This window comes from Vulpes vulpes, chromosome 4 (genome assembly GCF_048418805.1).
Source record: "Vulpes vulpes isolate BD-2025 chromosome 4, VulVul3, whole genome shotgun sequence".
NCBI lineage: Eukaryota > Metazoa > Chordata > Mammalia > Carnivora > Canidae > Vulpes > Vulpes vulpes.
This window is the reverse complement of record NC_132783.1, coordinates 105,285,002-105,312,067: the sequence shown is the minus strand read 5'-3', so window position 1 is coordinate 105,312,067 and position 27,066 is coordinate 105,285,002. Positions and strand designations below refer to the sequence as shown.

The 27,066-nt window shown below is 33.9% G+C and overlaps 1 protein-coding gene across 1 annotated transcript in view; it reads left to right on the top strand.

The window, feature by feature from the left end:
• TENM2 (teneurin transmembrane protein 2) overlaps positions 1–27,066 on the top strand; it is a 3,534,961-nt gene that overhangs the window by 472,418 nt on the left and 3,035,477 nt on the right. The window contains exon 5 of the mRNA XM_072756643.1: positions 5,825–5,895. The gene's annotated coding sequence lies outside the window, so the exon portion shown is untranslated. The remainder of the gene's footprint in view (positions 1–5,824; positions 5,896–27,066) is intronic.

Below are 27,066 nucleotides of genomic sequence, written 5' to 3'. Positions count from 1 at the left end.
TGCAAGGATATGGATATGTGAAATGTACACTTACATATGCACTTACTTGTACAATATAAACACAGACTTTCCTGGCACAGCGTACTTATATTCTCCTTTAAAAGAGCGAAAATTTTCATCATACAATGGACTTAAACTGGGTAGAACTTAGCTTTTAAAATCTCAAAAGCCCAATTACAACATGAAATTGTCTTCTTAATGTCAAGATCATTTGCTTATTAAATAGATGTATTAAAACAACAAAAGTTGTAAAAAGAAAAGTAGTTTTACAGGCGAGTTGTTTAATTTGATGGGTAAATTTAGTTTATAAAGTAACTTCAATAGCCTCATGTAGAGAACCTGAGGGATGTGAAGTACAATTGATCATATATGTTATCAATCTACATATGGAGATAATTATCTTTGAAAATACATTTGTATGAATCCAATTGTCTAGTTACACATTTAGGCTGGATCCATGCCATTTCCCTCCATGAAAACAACTGGTCATTTCAGTAGATAAATCAATGGAACTGTTTGTTTTATATCTTATAGGATATATTTATTTTGCAAGTCTTTCTTTGATAGTTCAAATAGTTTATTGATATCACTATATCATAACTTTTATGAAACATACTAAATTCTTTAAGACCAACCAAAGACTGATATGGAATGAACTTTCTTACAAGATGAATAAAATTAGTTACATGCCATTTCAAATAAAATTTTATATATTATTTTCAAAGAAAAACAATTAGTGATATAGAATAAAATTAGCATTGCATAAGATCTAGGTATTTCCTAATAAAACTAAATTTCTCATGAGATTTTGTACATATTTAAAGAGCTATTTGGTGGCTCAGTTACAATTAACCATTTTTTGTTGGATTTTTAGTACACATAATTACAGATGAGGAAATTTGATATGATATGCCCAATTCTTTATAGTAATAATGTCTATAACTATTGTTTCTCAGTAAAAAGAAATCACTTTTGGAAATTTGTTTTGTTTGGATGAAATATTTAATTGTTGACAACAAAGTCCTGGGCATGAAATTGAATATTCTTTTCTTATTAAAAATTGAAACTCTATCGGTGACTAAAGAAGACAGAACATGGGCTTCTGGCTACCTCAGTCAGTTAAACATCCAACTCTTGATTTTGGCTGAGGTCATGATCTCAGGGTCCTGAGATCAAGCCTTGCCTCAGGCTTTATGTTCAGCAGGGAGTCTGCCTAAGATTCTCTCCCTCTGCCCCTCCCCTTGCCAAAAAGAAAACAGATCTCTTCTGTAATTTACAATTCTAATAAAGCGTAAAGTTAATAATGAGTCTGAAGAAATCTAACAGTGATCATATATGTAAGAAATTGTTTACTAGTTCTGCAACATTCAGCCATCCACCAGATAGCAATAAGGGTATCAAACAAAATATCTCTCTTACAAAAGTTAATTTGAACATTGACATAATTAATTACCACATTTACATAATTAATTACCTCTTTGAAATTATTAAATTGTTAAAAAACAATTCTTTATTGGCACTCTACTTATGGCTGATTGTCCTGAATTCAAAGGGGGAACAAATTTAGTGCAAATGAAGAAAATATAATTTAAAGCAAGAAACTACTTTCTTCCTTTTTCAAAATGACCACCAACTATGAAACTTTTTTTTTTCATCTTTAGTTAAAAGTACGAAATGGATAATTAATTAATGTCTGTAGTTTTAGGAAGGGGAAAGGGAACATGTTGACAGGTTAAGTATAAGAAGTGTGTTTTTTCATTTCACAGTGGCAGGCTTTAATCTAAGTAAGTAGATAAAGGAATCAATTCCAAGGAGACTCTTCTGGAGTCCACACATTAGAAGAAAATGCTGGCTTTTTTATATCAGTTGGTATTCTGGTAATTAAGTAATAAGACTATGCCCTGCTGTTTATATAGCAGCTCAAAAATGGTGTCTATTTAATTGTCAGGTTATTCATTATCACTTGTATATGGAATGTATGACTGAGAAGGCTGGGGAATCTAAACTCATTGCTCTAATAGGAAATACTTCCCATATCACTGTCATTTGATTGCTGCCACCTGAGAGAAGACAATTAAAGTAAATTGGGGACATTTTCCAGAGCTGTAAAAACTGACAAGATGTGCTGTTAAGCCTTTGAAATGGAACTTGACACTTGATCAGCAATTTTGCTGATGAGGGAGGGGAAAGTAACAATCACCAATATGAAATAAAAAGCTCCATGTTTGAAGACTTGGAGATTTTTGTTCTCTCTTGAGAGTAAGAGGAAGATGAAGATAGAACCGTAGAAATTTATTTATTACAAAATAAAGTCAAATCCTTGTTTCTTATTTCTGAAATAACAAAAACAAAATAACAGAAACAAAAACAAAAAGACCCCAACCCCAGAATGAACAGAAGGGAAAATAGGGAAGTGTTTAGAAGTGGTAAACAGAAAACATAGTATTTTCAATAACCAGAATCAAAACAAGTCAACTGGTGGTAATAAATAATAAAGAGAATTTTCACAGCCCTTTTTCCTCTGGGAATGTGCATAAAACTTTGTATTTCATAACTGAGAATCTCTGTTAAAGTACATGAAATATTGTTTAGAAATCACATTCTTTCCACAGAATTGTTGCTGCTCTATCACTAAGGAGGACTTTGTAAGGGCACATAAAAGAAATTGTTTCTCCTAGTTGTTTTCATTGTGATATGAGGCAAGATATTTACATGGATCCTGATATAAATTTTGAAAAACTAAGAAAATTTCTTAAAAGGGAGAGAGAAAATACTAAGCTTTTGCCTGATTCCACATGATCTAATTATTTAAAAAGATACTCATTTAACATTTACAATTTGCTGGATCTAAGAATACAAATTATGAGAAATGACCACTTTCCTTGTTTAGAACTAAAAGAATTCCTCACAGACTCTGAAATAACAGATTGAGAAGAAGATGGTAAAATATAGGATGAATGAATTTAAAATATGGGAATAGATGGGGACAAGATTATTGCTTTTGACAGAAGCAAACAAGAACTTGATTTAAGTTTTAGAAAAAATGGGAAAATTCCAAATACATTGTAATGTCCTGACTTATGGTAATATTATAGTTTACGAAAAATAAACACTTTGTTAATGTAAATATTTCCTGTTGTGCATACTTCATGGTTTCAAAACCATTGTTTCTAATATGGTAATTTATTTTTGCTTAGCAGGCATTGCTGTATAACCTTGAACATCACAGTGGACTAGGGGACTCTACCTCAAGTCTTCTTCCCAGTCTTCCTCAACCTAGTATCATTCCTTTTCTTCTAAAACAAAACAACAAAACAAAACAAAACAAAACAAAAAACAAAAAAACAACAACAAAAAAAACAAAAAACCTAAATCTTTTGACTTAAAGTAGAAGCAAACGTTTAAAGGTTTTGTTTTTCCAGAAAGTCTCCAAAGGGAACATGCAGAAGTATCCAGAATATATTTTAAAAAGGATGAAGACAGAAGCTCCAAACCCTAAATTCAAAGCTAAAAGTTAGCTATGGCACCCTCTCTGTTTCTCTCCCTATTCATCTCCATGAGTGGATGGGCAGATGGATGGGTAGATAGATAGATAGCAAATATCTATCTATATACACACATACATATATTCATTCTAAAGGACTGTAATTCAATACACAGTAGGAGCAAAATCTGAGAATGAGAATAATGGAACTTGAAAAAATCCAGAAAATTATTTTTAGTGTGATTAGTAGTAAAAATTCAAAATGACAAAGAATCCAACAAATACAAATAAAACCAAAAAAAAAACCTAAGCAACATTTGCCATACTTAAGCAAACAGTAATAACATTCAAAGAAAAAGTAGTGTTAAAAGAGTCAAGATATTAAGATATCTATGAAATTAAGAAAAATATATGTATATCAACATGCATAAGAATGCATATATGCCTATATATTTATACATACAAATAATTACATGCAGATATATGTGTGTGTATTTTATCTGAGAATATTCTTTGTATATTTTACTTTACATAATTCTATGTTTGTATTAAAATCTCAAAAATTTTAGTGAATTTGTTCTGTACTTTATGCATGTGCTTATGTATTTTACTTTTGTATAGGCTGATGATGTAGTTAACGCTGGCAATTTTAGACCATTTTGTCATCCCTAAAATATATGTGTGTGTGTGTGTGTGTGTGTGTGTAGATAAGGAAAGAGAGAGATACAGGTACAAGAATGAATGTCACTGAAATAATCTTTGAAATCTAAGAAAAATGATGAATCAGGGTGATAGATTTCTAGATGACCAGGATTCTGTGTTCAGTGGCACGATATGATGGTCATTTTCCTATGATATCATAACTTGTTTTTGTGTATGCTTATTTTTTTAAACACACACACACATATTTATTTATTTATTTATTTATTTATTTATTTATTTATTTAAGATAAATTTTTCCAAGCTCGTTTAGGTTCACAGCAAAATTGACAGGAAAGTGCAGAGATTTCCTATGTACACCATGACACATGGCACATCCTCCTTTATCAGCACCCTCCACCAGAGTGGTACATTTGTAATAGTGGATGGACCTATACTGACACAGCATGATTACCCCACATCCATAGTTTACATTTTGATTCATTCTTGATGTTCATTCTGTGGGTTTGGATAAGCACGTATTGGCATGTATCCATCATTATGGTATCATACAGAGTATTTTCATTGCCCTGATAATCCTCTGAGCTCTGCCTATTCATCCCTCCTGACAGCCAGGGTTTTTTCTTTTATTGCCTTCATAGTTTTACCTTTTCTAGAATATCATATGGTTGGAACTATGTACTATATAGCCTTTTCAGATTGGCTTCTTTCTGTTAGTAATATGCATTTAAGATTCCTTCATGTGTATTTATTTATTTTTGGTTTGATAGCTGCTTTTTTTTCTTTTTAGTACTGAATAATATTTCGTTGTCTGGATGTACCATAGTTCACATAGTTCATCTATTCACCAACTATGGGATATCTTGGTTGCTTCTAAGTTGGGGCAATATGAATAAAGCTACTATAAACGTCCATGTGCATGTTTTTCTATAGACATAAGTCTTCAACATTAAATTTTCACCTCCTTTTGGTAAATACCAAGGAGTATGATTGCTGGATTTTGTGGTAAGAATATGTTTAGTTTTTTAAGAAACCACTCAACTATCTTCTAAAGTGGCTATGCCATTTTTCGTCTTCACCAGTAGTGAATCAGAGCCCTGTTGCTCCACTTTCTCACTGGCATTTGGTGCTGTCAGTGTTTCAGATTTTGGCTATTTTAATAGGCCTGTAGGGCTAACCTGTTGTTTTTAAATCTGTGATTTAAAACAAATGATACTCATTTATCATAATGGAATATATTTTCATATGCTTTGAGCCATCTGGATATCTTCTTTGGTGAAGTGGTCTCTAGGTCACTAGCCCATTTTTTAAATCAGGTTGTTTGTTTTCTTATTGTTGAGTTTTAAGAATTCTTTGTATATTGTGGTAATTGTCCTTATCAGGTTGTGTCTTTTGTAAATATTTTCTCCTAGTCTGTGGCTTATCTTATCATTCTCTTGATATTATCTTTTGCAGAGCATAACTTTTCATTTTAATGAAGTCCAGCTTAACAGTTATTTCTTTCATGGATCATGTCTCTGATGTTGTATTTATACCTATGGTCATCTAGATTTTCTCCTCTATTATAATCTTCTAGAAGTTTTATATTTTTGTATTTTGCATTTAGATATGTGATCCATTTTGAGTTAATTTCTGTGCATATTTACTTATTATTACTTTTCTTATTTTCCTTCATTCTAGCTTCCTTCTGTGATCATTGTTCTTCTGCATAAACAAACTCTGCCCCGAATAACCTTAATACAAGCCTGAAGGTAATGAATTCTCCCCAGTTTTCCTTTATATTTTATTTTATTTTATCTTATTATTTTTACTTTCCTTCTCTTTCATTTTCTGTCTAAAATATCTTTATTTTCCCTTCTTTCTCCATAGACGTTCTTGTTAGATATAGAATTCTAGATTAGCAGGGTTTTGTTTTGTTTCATTCTTCAGAATTTTGAAGATTAGGATTCCATTTTTTTTCTTTTGGCTTTTTTTTTTTTTCTACTGATAAGTCAATTTTAGTCTAGGTTTCAGTACTTTGAAGGTACCCAATCATTTGTCCCTGGCTGCTTTTAAGATTTTGATTAATTTTAAGTTAATTTTTGTGAATGGTGTATTATATATGTCTATTTTTTTTTCCTCATATGGTTGGTCAGTTATTCAACAACCATTTGTTGATTAAGTATATTTTTCCATCAAAGCATAGGCCAAAAATATAGGTGAAGGCTATCTGTCAAAAATTCACAGAAATCTATTTTACTTATATTCTTTCCTTTCCAAACACAAATTTGTATAAGGACATGTAAAAGGAGACTTAATAAAAATTTGAACCTAAGTAGATAAACATTTGTCCAGGTACAGATAACAAAGCCATTGCAAATTGGCTAATGACAGGAAATTTATTTGCTTATATAACTGAAAGATGTGTGGGTTGTATTTTCAGGTAAGAATAAATTCAGGACCTCAGTGGATGTCACTAGGCTCTTTGCATAGCTCTCTTCATTTTTTCTTCTGTAATTATCCAATTTTCAGAGATGTTCTCTCAATAGTCCAATAAGGTGACTGACTTACTGCTTTGAAACTTTTCCTCATCAATTCAAGTTGGAATTTTGAGAATGAATTTGATAGGCCCAATTGAAGCCATTTGCTACTTTAAAGGGTATGCAGGGCAGTGGCTGGCAGAAGCCACAGTTCATATGTCTGCTACCTTGATGTTGTGGTTTATTCAGCCATATCTAAATTATGTGGGCTGACAGTGGGGGAAGGATGCCCTGAAAGAGATTTGTAATAATGTTACAGATTTTTGGAAATGGATCAAGAAAAAAAGGATAAACAATAAACTGAACGATATTATGATGAATACTTCTGTGTGGAATAAGCATACACAAATGTTTAGCAGAAAATGAAAGAATGAAAAATTAGCTGTATTGCCAGCATTATTTTTATCAGGCCACATTGCTCTCATTTTACTGAAATGACTTTAAAATTCATAGATTTGTTTTTTCCATCCTGAATAAACCTGAGTAAACTTGTCTTTTGAGGAAACCCAAGATTCATTAGAGGCTTTGGGAATACCCAGCTTCTAGTTGTGACTAGTATTGTAGTTTGCTCTCCTCATTTAAAGATTTCATACAATCTTACTCCTATTCAGCCCCATTCTTTTCAGACTTTTTTTTTTAAAGAAATTTTTCTCTTTCTCTAAATGATCAGATTCTAACACCACTTTATACTGGTTCAAGAATTTGTCTTTATTAGTATTGATTTTTATGACAGAATGTTCTTAGAAAGAAGAAACTTTTTGGTTTAATATGCAGCAGTCCGTGTTCTACAAAAGAATGCTTTGACATGTTGCTGAATATACTTAAAAAGCCAAAATAATGCTGTAGATGGCTGAAAATTTAAATGTGCTGTGTTGATCATGGTTTGCTCCATTCCATATGATTGTGCAGCTTTTGGATCCTCACATACAAACGGATGGTGATATTTCTATGTACTCAAGCCACTCCCATTGCCATACCCAAGATAATTCTGGTTTATGTAGCATTCTGAGAGTATTCAGAATTGCATTACAATGTTTTACCTATTGAATAAGTAAATAGAAAGTTGAATTCAGTATCACAAGATAAATGATTTGTTTACAAAATTTGGTACATTGACTAATATTAGTAACAAATTCCTTAACCCATATTTCACAACCTTGTAATAATAACCACTATTGTCTGGTGTGACCATTGCATGCCCAATTTTGCTTTAATAGAGTTGTTATCCACATTTCTCTGCTGAAATTGTTAAAAGATTGTAAGTAACTAAAGGGAAACCAAGGTGGTTTTATGAAAAAATTCTCTGGGCTAACATGTCACTCATGGAATAACAACCTGGAGTGGATGACAGTTCTCACACCAGCTGCTTGACATCTGAACAGCTGCCAATGCCCTAGGAAATGTCACACCATCAGATATAGGCTCTGAGTGTGTGAGTAGCGAAAATGTATCTGGTAGAGGCCAGCACCCCAGGCCATGACTAACACCCCAGGCCCCATCATCCCATAAGCTTGAAGCCTGGGTTCAAGCTGTCAGTTTAATAAATGAATAGCCTCTTTGTTTTGATCAGCATTGTCAAGGCTTATTTCAAAAAAGGACTCTGATTCCTCTCACAGTCTAGCTCAGCCAAAGTCAATTGGTACAATTTCAAGGTGAATTTATTCATTCTTTATAAACTTCTGTGCACGAATATATCAAGACAGTTGAATAAATTGAAATAAATAGACTTGGAGTTACATATTCTCCCAGTAATTGAAATAGTTTCCCCCCAATATATTTATAGTAATAATTCTACCTTTATGAAACCTAGTCTAGCTACAGAAAGGAAAGCACAGAATTACCATTTTGATAACATATTTGGAAAATGCAATTGGGGCTAATATGTTGATAAGGGCACCTGAAAGTTGTCCTTGCCTTTAACCATTCCATGTTAAACTTTGAGTAAAGCACCAGCTTTACCACTTGATAAGGATGCCTGATTAGCTTGCATTGATGTGCAAATATTTACCTTGAATTTGGTAATTTCTAAATAAAAATGCTGAACAGTAGCTCTTACTGTCTGTTTTACAGTATTTTGAATTTGAGTTGCATATATGCAGAACTAAACATACACATTGAACTAAAAAACAGTATCAGTGTTGATGTCCATCTGAAATGAGCAAATTTAGTTAATTTGATGGATAAATTATTTTAGCATGAATCACTCAGAGATCATCTTTGCATTTTTTAACATGCAATAGTTTTGACTTGCAGCATTGAGGTTCATATTTTTTCTTCTCTTTATTTTGCCAAAAGGCAGATGCTGGATTATAATCAGAAAGTGTTACTGTAACAGAAAGTTCTTCTGATTATAGCAGAAAAACCTACCTAACTTTATCTGAACGTGATGGAGAGAGAATTAACCTCACACACTTACAGCATGCTGTTCTTAAAAGAATTTTCAAAGTAAAAAATATCTTATCTGGAAAGTTTGGTTCCTTTTAAAACCATCAGTAAGCCTTGGGAAATGCTGCAGTCTGAGGTTGGGGAAGGAAAATGCTTTGACTTGATAATGAAGGACACCTGGGAGTGATTGGCATTTACTAACAGAAAAGTCAAATAATTGAGGCATAATGGTAAGAAGAGGTTTAGGGAAGAATTTAGTCCATTGCTAATCTTTTGAAAACTTGAAGTGATATCTGTGTTGTTTTCCCCCCTCTGACAAGCAATCTATAAAAGTGATCAAACTGATCAACTGAGAATGCTATTTTCATTCTTTTATCTCGTTGTTTGTAAAGCAAATTGAAGCTCCCTCCCCTAGCCATCACTGTGCTTATAAACTCTGATGTGTGACCCAGGGGCAAATAAGCATTTCTTAGCTACTGTCTGGAACATTATTATTTTATAAAACATAAACAATAAACGTGTGAGTTACAGTCAGGCTGAGGATATATATGGCTTAAATAATATATATTTCAAAAGAATCTTTTTGCCACTGGCTCATTTAAAAAGTATATATAGCCACGTTGTTATCAGGACTCTTCTTTCATGGTCCTTCCAGAATAACCCAAATAAATGAGCTGAAAATCTGAGCTCCGATTTTAGTTGGTGGACATGTACATACTCATAACACATTAGCAAAGTAGCACCTTTATTGATAGTGAACAGACATATCTATTTTAGAGTCTGAGTCCACCTTAAACAGAAGGCAACCTGGCGATTTTGGAGGAACAGCTGTCCTGCTTTGAATATACAGGCTCTCCTGTTGGTTTAAACTACATGTCAATCATTAATACTTTAGTAGGGGAAATGCTACTCAGAAAGATATGACTGTTAAACTCTTACAAACTAATTGAGAATATGGGAATGACACTCACCTTCCATTTGCAGAGTTTGACTTGTATCTGAAAACAAATGACCCCTTGAATAAAGAGTTTAATACCTCAGGAGTCTATGTCTGAAAAGAATATGGAAGTTTCTCACTGCTCATGCTTCTTGCCTTCCCTTATCTTAATAATAAGCAGTTATTCTTTTCAAGGAATTTTTTCAGAGAGTTTTCCCATATAAAGATTAAATTATTTTCCTTTCCAGACAAAAGACCTTAAGTAAATTTTGTCCTGATGCTAATGGTTATCCAATTTCTTTGTAATCTCGTGGAAGCACGTTCTCATTATTTAGAACTCCACAAAGAACATCTGGGATAACAATTGGCAATTTTTTTTATATGTATATAAAGGGCTAAAGAGTAAATATTTTAGGCTTTCTGATCTCTGTTGCAACTATTCAACTCTGGTGTTGGTAGTATGACAGCAGTTATAGACAATATGTAAATGAATGAGCATGGTTGTGTTCCAGTATAACTTTATGTACAGAATAGATGATGGGCCATATTTGACTTCTGAACTATAGTCAGCCAATGCCTGCTCCAGAATAAGAGACATCTAAATAATGAGACTCGATTGTTCTAATTCACATCATACATTAATATAAGGTATTGTTTTCACTCCTTCGAGTCGGGGTAATTCTTATTTATTTTATTTATTTTATTTTATTTTATTTTATTTTATTATTTTATTATTTTATTATTTTATTTTATTTTATTTATTTTTTGAGTCAGGATAATTCTTGATGAAGATATGTACCAATTATGGTCTTCAGCCTCACATTACTCTGATCAATCTCTTCTTATAATTGCACAACAAAATAGCAGTTATATGTTAGAACTCAGTATTTACTTTCTTGTCATAATATAATAAATAATAAATTATTTACATTTGTGATGTGTTTTATAAGAAGAAAACTAGGGTACTGATAATGAAAATAATGTTGGTAGGGATTCTACTGTATACTGAGTGGTTTAGGAGCCTCATTCATCTTGTTCTCTATCAGGAATATATATATCAGAGTGGGGCCCTGCCTGGGCATAAATTCATGGTCAAGAATAGACTAGTACATTTGAATATTCTTAAAAGATAATGAATTTTCTGAATAGGTAAATGTGACAAATTACAAAAGGCACAAAAATATATCATAAAAATACATTTTCTTTCCCACATACCCCCTGCTATGCAGTTTTTCCCCTAGATGCTATACTATTACCATTTTTTAATTCATTATATGAATGAATTTAAGTTCTAGAGAATACAACTTGAAAAAGATACACCAATTGCCTGCCTTTATTATATATTCATATATCAGCAAATGCAAGCTCACTAGTACTTTTATTGGTTAATGGATATTTTATATATTTCTAATGGTTTACCATTATACAGACCTCTAGTGAAAGTAACTCATAGTTAAAACTTTGTGTGAGATATCTGTTAGGTAGCAATATTCCATGAGTCTGTTACTTTTCCGCGTATCTTGTGAACAAGGGCACTAACTATTATTTTATTTTGGACTAACTCTTCAAAGAGTTTTATGGCAAGCGACCATAGAATGTTGTGCCCAAGACTGCGAATCCAAGAAACCACCAAGGAGCCGACACCGATGCAAGCGCACAAGGGTTTATTAGCAAACTTGAGCTTGGGTCCAAGAATACCTGACAGAGCGGAGCAGGGTTTAGACTCCAAAATGGGTTACAGCTGGGTTTTTTATGGGCTGGTCTAGGGGATTTTCAGAAGGGATGGAGAAATTTCTCAAGTTCTATTTACATTCTGATATGGGGCTTTCAAGGGCATTGAGCTCTGTTCTCATTCTAATATGGGACTTTCTACCATGGGCGTGGGCTCTGTTGTCTTTCTGATATGAGATTCCCTGCTGAGGACATTCTGCAGTTTTTCCTGTAAAGTTCAGCTGTTATTCACGGAGGCCTAAGATGGCTGTACTTGTGCTAATGCTAAACTTGAGGTGGAATGGCCTTGATTTTTCTCGCCTCCACAGGAAGAGCTAGATGGTGTCTCCCTGTGGAAAGAAAGCAGATTTAGTAGTCAGCATAAAAGATTCAGATTCCTAAACTCCTGGTTCCTCAGCTGTTATGCAAACCCTTAATGCATGCAGCATCCCCCAGGTCCCACCCCTGTTATCTTTGTGGGAAATGAAAGGACAAAGGGAAAACATATAGATAGCTCAGGCTTCTTGCTATCTCATGAATGATAAAGTTCTTCATTTTCTGTCTCAGGAGTCTCCAATATTCTTTCACACCAATATCCATGAAACTGTGGCAGGCTAATTGTTGTCTCAAACAAAATAGGGGAAAATCTTAGACCTTCATAGTTCATGATAATATGTAAGATAAAATCCTAGAATTGGAATTGTGGGGCCAAAGATTATGTGGATTCTAAGTACATTTTAATAATTATATTAACATCAACATTCATGAGAGTGCCTGATTCTCTTTCTCTAATCTCACTAACAAATTGTTACCCATTTTTTGATATTTGCCTGTTTGCAAAGTGAAAATACTGTCTTAGTGTATTTTTAATTTTAATTTTAATTTTAATATCTTAGTGTATTTGTATTTCACAATGAGCGAGCCTAAATATTAATCCAACTACTTATAGCTGTTTATATATACTTTTCTGTGGAATTGCCTATTTTATTTTCCTGGGGTTTTTTTCCCAATTATTTAGAGCTCTAATTAATTAGAGGTAGGCTATTGGGTATGACACTTGTTAAACATATTTCCCTCTAATTTTCATTTATCTTTTTAAGACTTTTCTTATGAGTGGGAATTTTAAAATATTTTAAGTAGACAAGTTTATCAGTATTCTTCTTAGGGCTGCTGGATTTATGAAATAGTAGGTCTTTTTCTTATTCAAAGATCTTGTAAAAATCAAGTTTTGCTGCTCTTCATACTTCACTGATATGTATTTTTGTGTATTTAAATTTTGATTCGTCCACAGTGGATTTTCAAACAAGGATTAAGATACAGATCAATCTTATTTCTTTTTCTGGATTAGGATATTTTTGAAACAATGACTGCCATGTTAGAAATCTTAATTGAGATTGGAACAACAGAAAAAAAGGAATTTCCTCAAGAATAACTTAATCACACACTTGAGATAAACTATTAGCTGGATTTACTAAACCGTTAAATTAAACATTTCAACTAATTACCAACATACTGTTGAATTGTAAGCTTTGCTTTGGCCACGAGGCCTTCTTCACAGAGGGAGGAGATGGGAACATATTTTCTAGTGAGGTCATTTCTCAGAACTGGTGTTTTGATCATCTCCCCCCCCCCACCCCCCCCCCCGCCTTCCTTTCCCCTTTTCCCCCTATTTCTCTTCCTCTCTTCTTTCCTTTCATGAATCTGACCAATCTCCCTCAAAGATCAATTATTACTATTTATTACAGTGATATGTATATCTTATGAACTTCCCTTTTTTCAATCTCTGAGATTCATCTTTCCCTCTTCAGTATTTCATTATCTTCTGTTGTACCTTGTATTTTTCTTTATTGTGATTTTTACAGATGTCTACACTATGTATAGCCCTTTACTACTGCTGCTTTTCAGAAAACCTGTATCCTCTTCTGCTTCTGGGCTTTTCTTACACTCCTGATTCACTACCTAAATAAATATTTATTTCTATAAAACTTGCTGGGTTATTTCCTCAGAAAAAGGACTACAAGTATTCTTAAGCTTTATCCTTTTTGTTATATGGGGTAACTTTATTATTGTTTGTTTTTAATATTTGTAACTCAACTGCCCTCAACCATGTACAGTCATATTTATTTTGTAAACATGAAGACTATGAAATTTTTGGCTAAAAGGGAACTGTTTTTATATTTTTTGTAAGCAATTGTCTTTTTTCATTTATCTGCACATCATATTATCTAATTAAGTAATTTACATATATTTATCTAGATTATGATTACTTTTTAAATTTAAATTCAATTGATTAACATATAGTATATTATTAGTTTCAGAGATAGAGTTCAGTGATTCATTATTTGTATGTAACACCTAGTGCTGATTATATCACATGCCCTTCTTAATGCCCATCACTGAGTTATCCCATCCCGCTACCTTCCCCCCTCAGCAATCCTCAGTTTGTTTCCTACAATTAAGAGTCTCTTAGTTTGTCTCCTTCTCTGATTTCATCTTGTTTTATTCTCCCTCCCTTCCTCTATGCTCCTCTGTTTTGTCTTTTAAATTCTGTATAGGTTATGATTACTTTTATTTTTCCTTTTTTCAGAAAAGCAATGTAACCTTAACTCTAGATATTATTACTCTGGCACTTTTCCATTATTCTGCTCACTCATTTCTGGGCTATGTCTCTATAATAGTGCTTTTATTAATAACTTTAACTTACACACTGTTCGAATGTGTAGCCTTTGTTTCAAGACAGATATGCATTTTCTATTTCCTTATCAGCAATCTAATGACCCTATTCCTCATATACTTGATTCATCTGCTCAGGTCACATAAGCCCTTGCCCCTCATCACCATTGGCTCTGGTGATAATTAATCAAAATATAAATTTTCATTTTGTTAAAGCATTTCCTTTCAGTTGGTCCATTTCATGTAAATCTATATGAATAATGAAGAAAGGAAAATAAATGAGTAGTGAGGATATGTGCTAAGTCCAGCTCTGTCAAGTGACTAAATTGGCTTCATGAAATTGGACTGTCACCAACAGAAAAACAACTGTTTGACCAGATCTGTCATTTTGAACTCTGTAATCTAGAACCCCAGAGTTTACCATCAGGGTCCCCTGACCAGGTGTGCAAGCTGTATGAGTATACAAGAGCATTACTATACATCACAGGTATTATTAATACCGACAAAATATTGGTAGAAGATAATATTATACTTAATAGTATCATTGTATTTATAAGATTTCATTTTATCTTTTTTAAAAAGGCATGTTACACAAATTTCCAACTGGTTGTTTTGAGGAAGAATGTATTTTTCAAGTAAGCACAAAGGCTCCATACAATGCTTATTTTGGACAGCAGTAAGACTAGTGATCCTTGCACATCCTTATCAAAGTTCATTCTTGTATACCATGCAGATGTTCTCAGCACCACATCATTATGTCAAGTCTATATCCTTGGTGAAGCCTCTGGCAAGTGGAGCCCACATTCCAAAGACTGGGAGGGGGTAAGAAGCATCTGAGTGCCCACATCGAGCTCACAGGTCAACTAGCAGTGAAATCTTTTTGATGACCTTCCTGAACAATGACCTATTTATTTATTTATTTATTTATTTATTTATTTATTTATTTATCATTTCCCCTCACTGGAATGGTGCCTGGCATATGAGGTTGAAGAAATATGTACTCCTTCCAGTATCTTTCTTGCCATAGAAGAACTAACTTTTCATAGCTAGTTTCCAGTTGTTTATTTGACTCTGTCTTATGTCCCGTACACTATTTCCTTTGTTCAGGTGGTGGGAGGATGCACCTACAACGAGCTTGTAGCTGATTGTGGTGATTTTCCTGAGTCAGTCTTAATTCTGGGGTTTGGGGATGGCAAGTAGGAATAAAGTTTACTGACCCCGTGTCTAAGCTGTTGAATTTATTGGCATTGGCATAGATAGTAATTCTGTTCCCTTATTCCTTGAATATCTGTGGAATCTGTGGTGATGCCATTCTTCTTATTGCTGATACTGCTAATTAGGGTCATTTCCCTTTTTTCTTTGATTACTCTGGCTAGAGGTTTATTCATTTTGTTGATCTTTTTAAAGAACTAGCTTTTAGTTTCATTGATTTTTCTATATGCTTTCCTGATTTCAATTTTATTGTTTTCTCCTTTAATCTTCATTAATTTCTTTTGGGAGAGGCAATTTTTCTTCTTTTTCTAGTTTCTTAAGTTTGAAATCAGTGTAATTTATTTAGACCTGTCTTTTCCTACCTCAAGTGCTTAGTCGTATCAGTTTCCCTCTAAGAACTATTTGTAGCTACATTCCATGTATTTTAATATGCTGTGCTTTTATTTTCATTGAATTCAAATTATTTTCTAATTTCTCTTTTGATTTCTTCTTTGATGCAAATGGAAGTATGTTATTTATTTTTGATATATTTGGGGATTATCCAAATATCTCTTTTATTATTGATTTCTTTTATATATATATATATTTTTTTATATTATTGATTTTTATTTAAATTCTGTAGTGGTCAGTGAACATACTTTCTCTTACTCAAATCAGTGTCTCATTAATTAAGAGGTTTTCCACTTTCTCTGGAAAGCACAGCCACTCCTCCCAACCTGTGAGATCTCCAGAGTTCTCTCTATACATAATTCCTATACTCTGCCTTATAAACTCTAGCTGCCATAATCTCCCCAAACTCTCAGCTCTATCTCTTGTAGTATGTAGACAAAATTAGAACAGAATATCATTGAATAACTCCAGTATTTCAACTGCTACCATCAGGTCATGGCCTGGGAACTCCAAGTATTACAAGATGGTACAATTGTATGGCTAAGTACTTTTGATCTTTGGCCCTGGGGGATTACTGTGCTATGTTTCCTGCTATCAAGTATTTTGAGAATAATCTTAAAATGTATTTCTATTTCCTTATCAGCAATCTAATGACCCTATTCCTCATATACTTGATTCATCTGCTCGGGTCACATAAGCCCTTGCCCCTCATCACCATTGGCTCTGGTGATAATTAATCAAAATATAAATTTTCATTTTGTTAAAGCTTCTCTCTGCACTTCCTTTCAGTTCGTCCATTTCATGTAAATCTATATGAATAATGAAGAAAGGAAAATAAATAATGAAGAAAGGATATGTGCTATTCTCAAAACACTTGAGAATAATCTTAAAACACATTTTGTCTAACGTTTTTGTTTCAGGTTGAGAGTAAGTCCAGTTCCTGTTACTCCATCTTGACTGAAAGACCTCAAAACATTTTTAAATTTACAGACATGGAAAATGTGCCATCTTTAACTATGTATGTCACTCTGACCCTGACATGATCAGTGTTAGTCTTATCTTTTGAAAGACTCATATGTCTCCTTTGCATGAATCCAGTTTCTTATCCATTTTATTTAGACTTTTCCATCCATTTATATAAACCTAATTCCTTAGGGTTTAAGTCATTCCTTATATCTTTCGTGAAACTCTTATCAATAATTATGTGTTAAAATAATATGCTATTTTGTTTATGAAATTGTAGTAGATGTCTACAGAAGTTTCTACTTCACCACTTTTCTTCTCAAAAGTCATCTCTATAACTTATAAGGGTGTGACTGTTTTTACACCATCTCCTCCCTCTGTCTATGTCTGATTGATCCAAAAGTATTTGACTTAAAAGCAACAACATGAATTATATCTCAGGAATTTGGAGTTGGAGTTCACTAGTATACTCAATTATTTTCCTTATAGGTTGACTGTCATCTAGCAGTCAACAAAAAAGGTGAGAATATTCCACGGAGAGAGAAAGATGTATATGAGGAAGAGAGGAGAGAAGTGAGAGAATAAAATAGAATAGAATGGAAGACGAAAAAAAGAAAAAATCAGAAGGAAAGGGAAGTGGGAAAGAAAAGAGTCCAAAGAGAGTATTAAATAGTTACACAAAGGGGATCAGAGTTTTGAGTTTGTCACAACTGTTTCCCTGAAACATCCTGAAACCCTCATAAAATGTTTTTCTCCCTTGCTTACAGCCTGTGAGTCTTCCCTAATATAGGGATTTAAGTTAATTATTAAAACATGGTTACTGAATTCAGGAAAGCCATTATCTGGAAAGGTAAGGAAATAGTGCCAAAATATAGATAATATGTAGACAGATGAAATTAGACTGTATCCAAAAAAGGTTTGGAAGATAATATATTCCTTAAATTTTAAGAAAGATTTCCTTATGTGGAGAGAATAAAAAGGCCATTCCAGGAGAAGGAAATATCATCAGCAGAAACATGGAATTAAAACCCAACAAGGAGGGTGTCTGGGTGGCACAGTGGGTTAAGTGTCTGCCTTTGGCTCAGGTCATGATCTCAGTGTCCTGGGATTGAGTCCTGCATAGGGGGTTCCCTGCTTAGTGAGGAGTCTGCTTTTCCCACTGCCCCTCCCCCTGCTCATGCTCGGGCATGCACACTCTCTCTCTCTCTCAAAAATAAATAAAAATCTTAAAAAAGAAGAGGAAAAAGACCCACACTCTCTCTAAAAACAAAAACAAAAACCCGCACATAGCAAAGAGAGGAAGAAGCAGCGTCTAACTGGTTTATATATATATAGTGAGAGATGAACTTGTCTGTTTTGTGAGACACAAAGAAAGCCTTCAGATTTCATATTCTGGTGTTGGACTTGATGTGATGGGCATTGTTAGTAGTGGCACATTTTCCCCCTACTTGTTTTTAAACAATGACATGTTGAAGTATGTTTCTAGGGAGATTAGTCTGATAAGAAAGCCTTGGATTGATTAAAGAGCCTAGGGCCAAGATGGAAGAGATGGATTAGGAGGCTATATCAATTTAGAGACATTTAGCTTTAGGTCACAGAAAAATCTAACTTCAGTGGCTTAACAAAAGAGAAAGAGAGAGAGAGAATTTAATTTATCAGATCATACAACTAAAACTTCCGTGGGTAGAACTGATTGCAGAAAATGTAGCTTTAGGGACTCATGATATCATTAGAGCTAGATTTTTCTCTGGCATGTGTGTCTCACCTGTGCTGGCCTACCTCAACAGGTCCATGTTATCATATCTGTCCATTCCAGAATCGACTCTCTGGGTGGAAAAATACCTAAAGAAGATCCAGCATCAATTTATCTAAAGTTCATGTCTAGACACCTTGCTAGACTCATTCCCAAATTCCTGGGCTTTACTCTTATTGGCCAGCATTTATCATAGGTTCATCCCAGAACATCCACTATAGTCAGGAGGATATAGTGATTTGATTGGTCAAAACTGGGTCATGCATTCACTCTTATGTGGGAAAGATAGGTTGTTTGCTTTGGTTTGTTCAAAACTGGTTTATCCCAAAACCTCATTTTATACATGATTTCACGTTTTATGATGAGGGAAAACAATACCATTTTAGGATGGAAATAATAGTTTACTGAATTTTCAGTCACAAAAATATACTTAAAAGACAATTACAGGTATAAGATTTTTAGTTTAGTTTTATTAAGTATTCCAGAACACCTTGGATATGACAAATTTCTTCTCACTGCAAACTTTCACAATATACATAACCTCTTGAAATCAGGAGTTTATAATGGAAAAAACTGATGCTACCTTAACTCTACTAAAGTGAACTGTGCTGCTGTGATAAGAGGAAAATGCATGTTTGCCTTTGGACAACTCATCATCTTCCCAATCATGATTAGTTGGTGGCAGGACAATATAATACCAAATCATATGCAAAGATAGTCCAGATTTGAAATATGAATCTTTTGCCAGTGTAAGAGATGAAGATGACAGTTGTAATCTCTTCAGATTCATAATTTACTAAGTTGTAGGCAGGTTAGCAGTGATTGATCATCCCTGGGCAGGGTGTTAGCAGTTTTAAAAACTATTTATTGCATTACGCAAATGTGAAGTTTAGAAGTTTTAGGCTGTCCTTATCTCTCACCTTAAGCAACTCTTGTGGACATGCTTACCTCTAGAAACTAAATGTATACAAGGACATACTTACTGCTTTGGCTTATCATCTTGCATATTACATATTACACAGTAGATTGTTTATGGTATGAAAAGTATTGTGTTATTTTGAGGACATAAAACACTACAGAAAGAAATGTGGCAAAGAACTCTGGGTTTTCTATCAAGTAATGAAATTAAATTTGTTACTGCCTCTGTAGTCAACAGAGAACATTGTTAGATGAAGTTATTCAGGATATAGTAGCAGGGGCAGAAAGACTGAACTCATTCCTATAATACCTAAGAATTTGTTGTGGTCTATCATAGCAAGGGATGTTTTCTATTCGTAGCCATCAAGGGACAGAGTATGAACACAGCTGAACAATTTAAAGGAAGAGATTCTCAGGATGGCTTTGCGTAGGCTTCTGCTTTATTGTTACCTAGAGAAAGCATTGCCAAATTGATGTGGTTTAAGGCATGGCAGAGGGAATATCCTTAGAAATATCAAGGGACATTTCCTTTTACCTCAGATGTCTCTTTTTCTTACCACGTCCCTTGTTCCCTTGCAAACAGTTCACTCATTTCTCCTATCCCTGATTCCTCTACCAATCTGCCCACTGTATCTATGAAGTTGTGGTTCTAAAAAAATTTTTAAATTGTTATATTTTAAAGATTCTGCTTATAAGGAATCATACAGTATTTGTATTTCTCTGTTTTTTGTTTTATTTTTTGTTTTTGTTTTGTTGTTTTACCTCACATGCCTCTTCATTTCTATATTTTTGAATCTCTTGCAAGTATAATTCTTAAGTGTGATTGTGTGATGAATCAGAGTTTAATACTCGTAGCTTATATCACTTTGAAAGCTTACATGAAAGATTTACCACTCTTAAAAGATAAACTGAGGCATATTGACATTAAAAAAAATTATTTGAGGAGTGCCTAGATGGTTCAGTTGGTTAAGCATCCTACTCTTAATCTCGGTTTAGGTCACGATCCCAGGGTCCTAGGACTGAACCCTGCATCAGGCTCAGCTTTCAGTGGGGATTCTGCTTGAGAATTCTTTCTGTCTCTCTCTTCTCTTCCTCCAACTCTCTCAAGTGAATAAATAAATCTTTTTTTGAAAAGAATTTATTTGACCAAAAATGTATTTGAAAAGAACAATGCCAAACGGGAATTGATCAGGAGCTCCCCATGGAAATCAGCTCTGAGAGAGATTGTTATAGAGAGAAGGTGGAAATAAGATAAGGAAATTATTGATTGACTATAGCTTAAAATCTAGTTAACTGTGATTGGCTTTCTTTAGGTTTCAATTTTATAACCTTGAGGCATCTCTAGGCTTAGGTTCTGGTTTTCTTACTAAGGTCATTATAGCATTAGAGCTATCTCAGTCTTGGTCTTCTTGTTTAATTAATTTAACAACAGTTGCTGGGGAGACCCTCTCCCCAGATGTCCCTCCTTCTATAGCTAGAGTGCCTAAGTGTTTGGAGGAACATAAGCATGGGAGGTAAATCAATTAGCTTTCGAAATTAGGAAAGTGTGATTATCTTCATGACATTACTTCTTTCCATGGAAATCAAGTCACTAACATCATGTGTGACTCAACAATTGAGAAACTTTCACAAGTATGTGAATTACACATGCACTATTTGTGCAAGACTTGTTTCCTCTTTGCTAACATGTCATGAAATAGAGATGAGAAGACATTACTCTAGATAAAGAACAAGTTTTATAAAAGGCACCTAATAAAGCAAGAGTCTACAAGAAGTAATTCTTGTGGCTCCCCAGTTTCTCATTATCTGTAGGATTATTACTACATGATTGTTCAAAACTACGTTAGCCAAAGATTCAGGTGGTTGGATTTCTACTGTTTTAGTTACGGAATTGGCTACCTCTCCTAATTTTGGGGAGGTATTTCTGATCATGCATTCATTGACAATTACTCTGACACAGGAAAGAAAGTGTCTCCCTATGGAGGCAAACCCGGAGTCATGTATGCCTCCTGGAAGTTCTCATTTAAGGCCATTATGAAGGCTTAATGGGGCAGACTAATAAGAGGCTTCTGATTTATTATGGATCCTAACAGGGACAGTTAAACATTCCAATAAGCATTGACCTCCAATTCAACAACATTCTAAGCATTCATATATCAATTGAAAATAATATTCAATATGGGTGGCTCAGCAGCTGAGTGTCTCTTTGGCTTAGGTTGTGATCCTAGAGTCCTGGGATTGAGTCCCAAACCGGGCTTCCCATGGGGAGCCTGCTTCTCCTTGTGCCTATATCTCTGCCTCTCTCTGTCTCTCATGAATAAATAAATAAAATATTTTTTAAAAAAAAGAAAATAACATTCACTACAGACAAAAATGAAACCAGATGGAGCACTGATATTCCAGCCAAGGTCTGGTTATTAATAATCCATTATCTGGAATTTCCTGATTGGCCTTTTCAAACCAGATATCAGAAGAACTGGGAAAACATTCTGTGAGGTACTATATTTTCCTAGAAGGGTCTTTTCCAAAACCTTGCCATGAGGAGTTAGGCCACTTGTATTTCCTTTGAGTGCAGGGTAACAGATCATAAGAGAAATTGGTTATAGGTAACCAATTGGAGTTTCTGGTGGTAGATCAAACAGAAAGTTTATCCCTGTTAGTAGTGGCCTGGGAGATACAGATTATGGCATTATTTTTCTATTCCAAAGCTAGAATAAAGGAAAGAAAGAAGAAAAGGAAGAGTTTTATGTCAGTTAAAGTAGAAAGTCTCGATCCTTAGTTTTGGGAGGAAGCAGTCTACCTCAATGTCAGCTACTTTTCTTCCTCATCAATTTGATTCAGAGGTCACCAACATCGACCCAAGACCATATGTCAGGCACAGCTTTCTTCAGCTATGAGATAAGTCCTCAAGTCCCTGAAATCTGGCTGCCTTTTGGTTATTGAAGAGGACCTGGTATAGTCCCTTCCAAGAAGATTCAGGGCAGTCTTTTTTCTCAGTGGTTCCAAATCAGAAGGGTAGGAGAAATTGGAAGTGTTAGTTTAAAAAGTCATAGGCAGATGTTTGAGGAAATTAGAATTCAGGATCCAGTCCAGTTCACAGGTGAATAACACAAGATCATTTAATAGGATTAAAATCTAGCATGAACTAAAGTGCAAACATAATTTTTCTCTCCACACTTTTACCCATTTTTTTTAACCAAAGATAATCACAAATGTATTTGCATTAAACTTTGCCTGATGATTCACATAAATGTAGCAAGAATAGTTATTGGCGTGTAAACTCTTTATAAGACTGCTTTGCTGGAACATTTCATAAATCTCAGGATGAACTCTGAAAGCTTCTGAGACCAGAAAGCCAAGCACAATTGGTCATCAGATTTACCTGCAATACAATTTCAGTAAAACCCTTGGTAATATTGCCAGTGTTTCTGATTGTGTCCTTTTACAAGGAAAGCAGATTATTATTGAATTTATTCAAATAACTATACTGCCATGAAAAGAATACTCAAGAGTATTCTGGAGGGATCAGGGAGAAAAACTAAATGTCTTCATCTTTGTTTACAAGGGTATACTTTATCAAATTGCTGTAAGTCATAGATAGCTCCAGGAAAGGGTTTCCTTAAATCTGAAAAACAAAAACAAAAACAAAAACACCCAAAACCAAAAAACAGACATCAAGGAACCTGCAGTGTTTCAAACTAAAAGTAATAAAAAATGTAATCAGCCTCCTTAGTTAATTCAGTTCCCTCTAATATTTTATATGCTTGAATCCACTTTTTCCACTAGTTCTGAAAATTCTTATCCTGTTCAGTTTTATCATAAGTTTTATGATATTAAAATTATCAGAAACCTGAGGTTGCCAGAAGTCTTTTCCATGAATCTCCTTGAAGATGAATCACTGTTGCAGGAGCACTTTTGTAAAAGCATCAGATTAAAACAATAGCTATCTGTGAAAACACGTAAAGATGCTCATTAAAGATCTAATGAGAATCCATTATAATAGAATTGATAAAGAAATTTGGTTATTTCTATATCATGCAACACTTTAAGATAATAATGAGAATGATAACTGATAACATTATGCTAGGACATAACAGATTTCCATGAATGTCATGCAAGAATTTCTAAAACATTTATAGTATATATCTACAGAAATACAACATAAAGAAGACTTAGTAGTACTTATTTGATAATGCTTCCCATGTAATTTAATATAGCAAAGTATCCTAATTAGTTTAACATCCCCTTTTTATAAGGAAAGAGAATCTATTTTTTGAGATGTCCCAGGGACCCTTTGGTAACCTCAAAGCTAGTTCAAGGTCAAAGGAGACTTCATTTAGAATTTTATTTTGGGGGAGTTTGTCAAAAATATCAAAAGGTTTTAAAATATTTGGTTAAATAGGATTAGAGGTCATTGTGATATGATATTTATTAACCATAGTGAAAGCTAAAGACTCCACAAGAAAATACAGAAGGTTAAATAGTTCTGAGTGGGCAGCCCCGTTGGTGCAGCTGTTTAGCGCTGCCTGCGGCCCGGGGTTTGATCCTGGGGACCGTGGATCGAGTCCCACGTCAGGCTCCCTGCATGGAGCCTGCTTCTCCCTCCGCCTGTGCCTCTGCCTCTCTCTCTCTCTCTCTGCGTCTCTATGAATAAATAAATAAAATCTTAAAAAATAAATAAATAAATAAATAAATAAATAAATAAATAAATAAATAGTTCTGAGCAAAATTTAGCTCCTTTAATATCAAGAGTTCTAGTTTTAAGTAATCAAACAGCTGATAAAGACAGAAAACACAGGAAATTATTTTGATTAAAATACCACCTAAAAGCTAAAGAAAACTTTTTAATTTTTGTTTCCTTTTGATCAGATGAATAATCTAAAAAGACTCATTTCAGCAGATGAAAGAAAATTAAGATTTATTTTTACTTGTACAGCATTGATATTAAGGTGTATTAAAAAGCCTTTAAATTCATTTACCTTTAACATGCATAAAATTCCTTTCCCAAGATTCCTTTCCATAAACTTCTTATAAACTTCTTTATTACATTCAGATTTTGTCCTATTTTCTTTTAATTTTTAAACAACCAGTTTCACTTGAGGACAAAATTACTTTCATTTCCCTCAGCAAAACCGTATCTCTGTATTTCCATTTTTCATAACATTTTACTGAAAACACATCGTACTTTACTTTCATCTGGATATAGTTTCCATATTATTTCTAATAGTCTTAATTACATTTATTAGAATTCCTTTTTAATTGAAGTATAATTAACATACAGTATTATATTAGTTTCAGATGTACAATATAATGATTGAATAATTCTATACATTTCTCAGTGCTCATCAAGATAAATGTACTCTTAATTTCCTCTATCTGTCACCCATCCCCTCCACCCACCTTCCCCCTGGCAATCACTAGTTTGTTCTCTGTATTTAAAAGTCTTGTTTTTTTGTCTCTCTTTTTTTTCTCTTTGTTAACTTGAGTGAAATCATGGTATTTGTCTTTCTCTGACTATTTCACTTAGTATTATACCCTTCTAGGTGTGTCCGTGTTGTTGCAAATGGAAGTTTTCATTCTTCTTTACGGCTGAGTGGTATTCCATTGTATGTATATACCACTTCTTTATCAATTCATCTTTCAGTGGACACTTGGGCTGCTTCCATATTTTGGCTCTTGTAAATAATGTTACAATACACATAGGGGTACAGTTATCTTTTTGAATTATTGTTTTCATTTTCTATGACTGAATAGTGGATATGTCATAACTGAGGAACTTTCATATTGTTTTCTTCAGTGGCTACACCAATTTGCATTTCCACCAACAGTACATGAAAGTCCTTTTTACTCCACACCTTCACCATTACTTGTTATTTCTTATGTTTTTCATTTTAGCTATCCTGACAAGTATAATGTTATATCTCATTTGATTTTAATGTGCATTTTCCTTATTCATGATGTTGAGCATATCACCTCATATGTCTGTTGGCCATTTTTCCAAAGAAATCTGTATATCTGCTTTTGAAAAATGGCTATTTGGATCCTCTGTCCATTTTTAAAAATTGAATTCTTTGTTTTGGTATTTTGGTATTGAGTTGTATAAGCTATTTATATGTTTTAGATATTAACCCCTTATCTGTTATATCATTTGCAAATATGTTCTCCCACTCAGTAGGTTGCCTTTTTGTTCTCTTGATGGTTTTCTTAGCTGTGCAAAAGATTTTTTTTTTTAAGATTTTATGTATTTATTCATGAGAGACACAGAGAGAGGCAGATATAGGCAGAGGGAGATGCAGGCTCCATGCAGGAAGCCTGACGTGGGACTCTGGGATCACGCCCTGAGCCAAAAGCAGACATTCAACCGCTGAGCCACCAATCATCCCTCAAAAGCTTTTTATTTTGATGTTGTCCAAATAGTTTACTTATTTTTCCTTGCCTGAAAAATCATATTTAGAAAAATATTCCTATGGCTGGTGTCAAAGAAATTACTGCCTATGTTTTCTTGGGGTTTTATGGTTTCAGGTTCCAGTTAGGTCTTTAATCTGCTTTGAGGTTTTGGTGTGTGTGTGTGTCTGTCTGTCTCTGTGTGTGTGTGTAGTATAAGAAAGTAGTCTGGTGGGATCCCTGGGTGGCACAGCGGTTTGGCGCCTGCCTTTGGCCCAGGGCGCGATCCTGGAGACCGGGGATCGAATCCCACGTTGGGCTCCCGGTGCGTGGAGCCTGCTTCTCCCTCTGCCTATGTCTCTACCTCTCTCTCTCTCTCTCTCTCTCTCTCTCTCTCTCTGTGTGACTATCATAAATAAATAAAAATTTTTTTAAAAATTACAAAAAAAAAAAGAAAGTAGTCTGGTTTCATTCTTTCGCATAGCTGTTTAGTTTTTCCAGCATTATTTGTTGCAGAGACTGTTTTTCTTTTTTCCATCATGTATTCTTGCCTCCTTTAGAGGCAAGATTAGTTGATTATATAGATGATAAATTAATAGATGATATAAGTGTGGATTTATTTCTGGACTCTATTCTGTTCTGTTGACCTATGCGTTTATTTTTGTGTCCAGTACCATACTGTTTTGATTGCTAAAGTTTTGTAGTATAATTTGAAATCTGGCAGTATGATCCCTTCAGCTTTGTTCTTTTTCAATATTGCTTTGGTTATTTCGAGTCTTTTGTGGTTCCTTACAAATTTTAGGATAACGTGTTCTAGTTCTGTGAAATAGACTGTTGGTATTTTTATAGGGATTGCATTTAACCTGTAGGTTGGTTTGTGTGGAAGGAAATTTTAACAATATTAATTCTTCCAATATAAGAACATGGAGTATCTCTCCATTTGTTTGTGTTATCTTCAATTCCTTTCATCAGTGTTTTATAGTTTCCAGAGTACAGGTCCTTCAGATCTTTCATTAAGTTTATTCCTAGGCATGTCATTATTTTTTAGTGTAGTTACTAATGGGATTTTTTTCTGCTA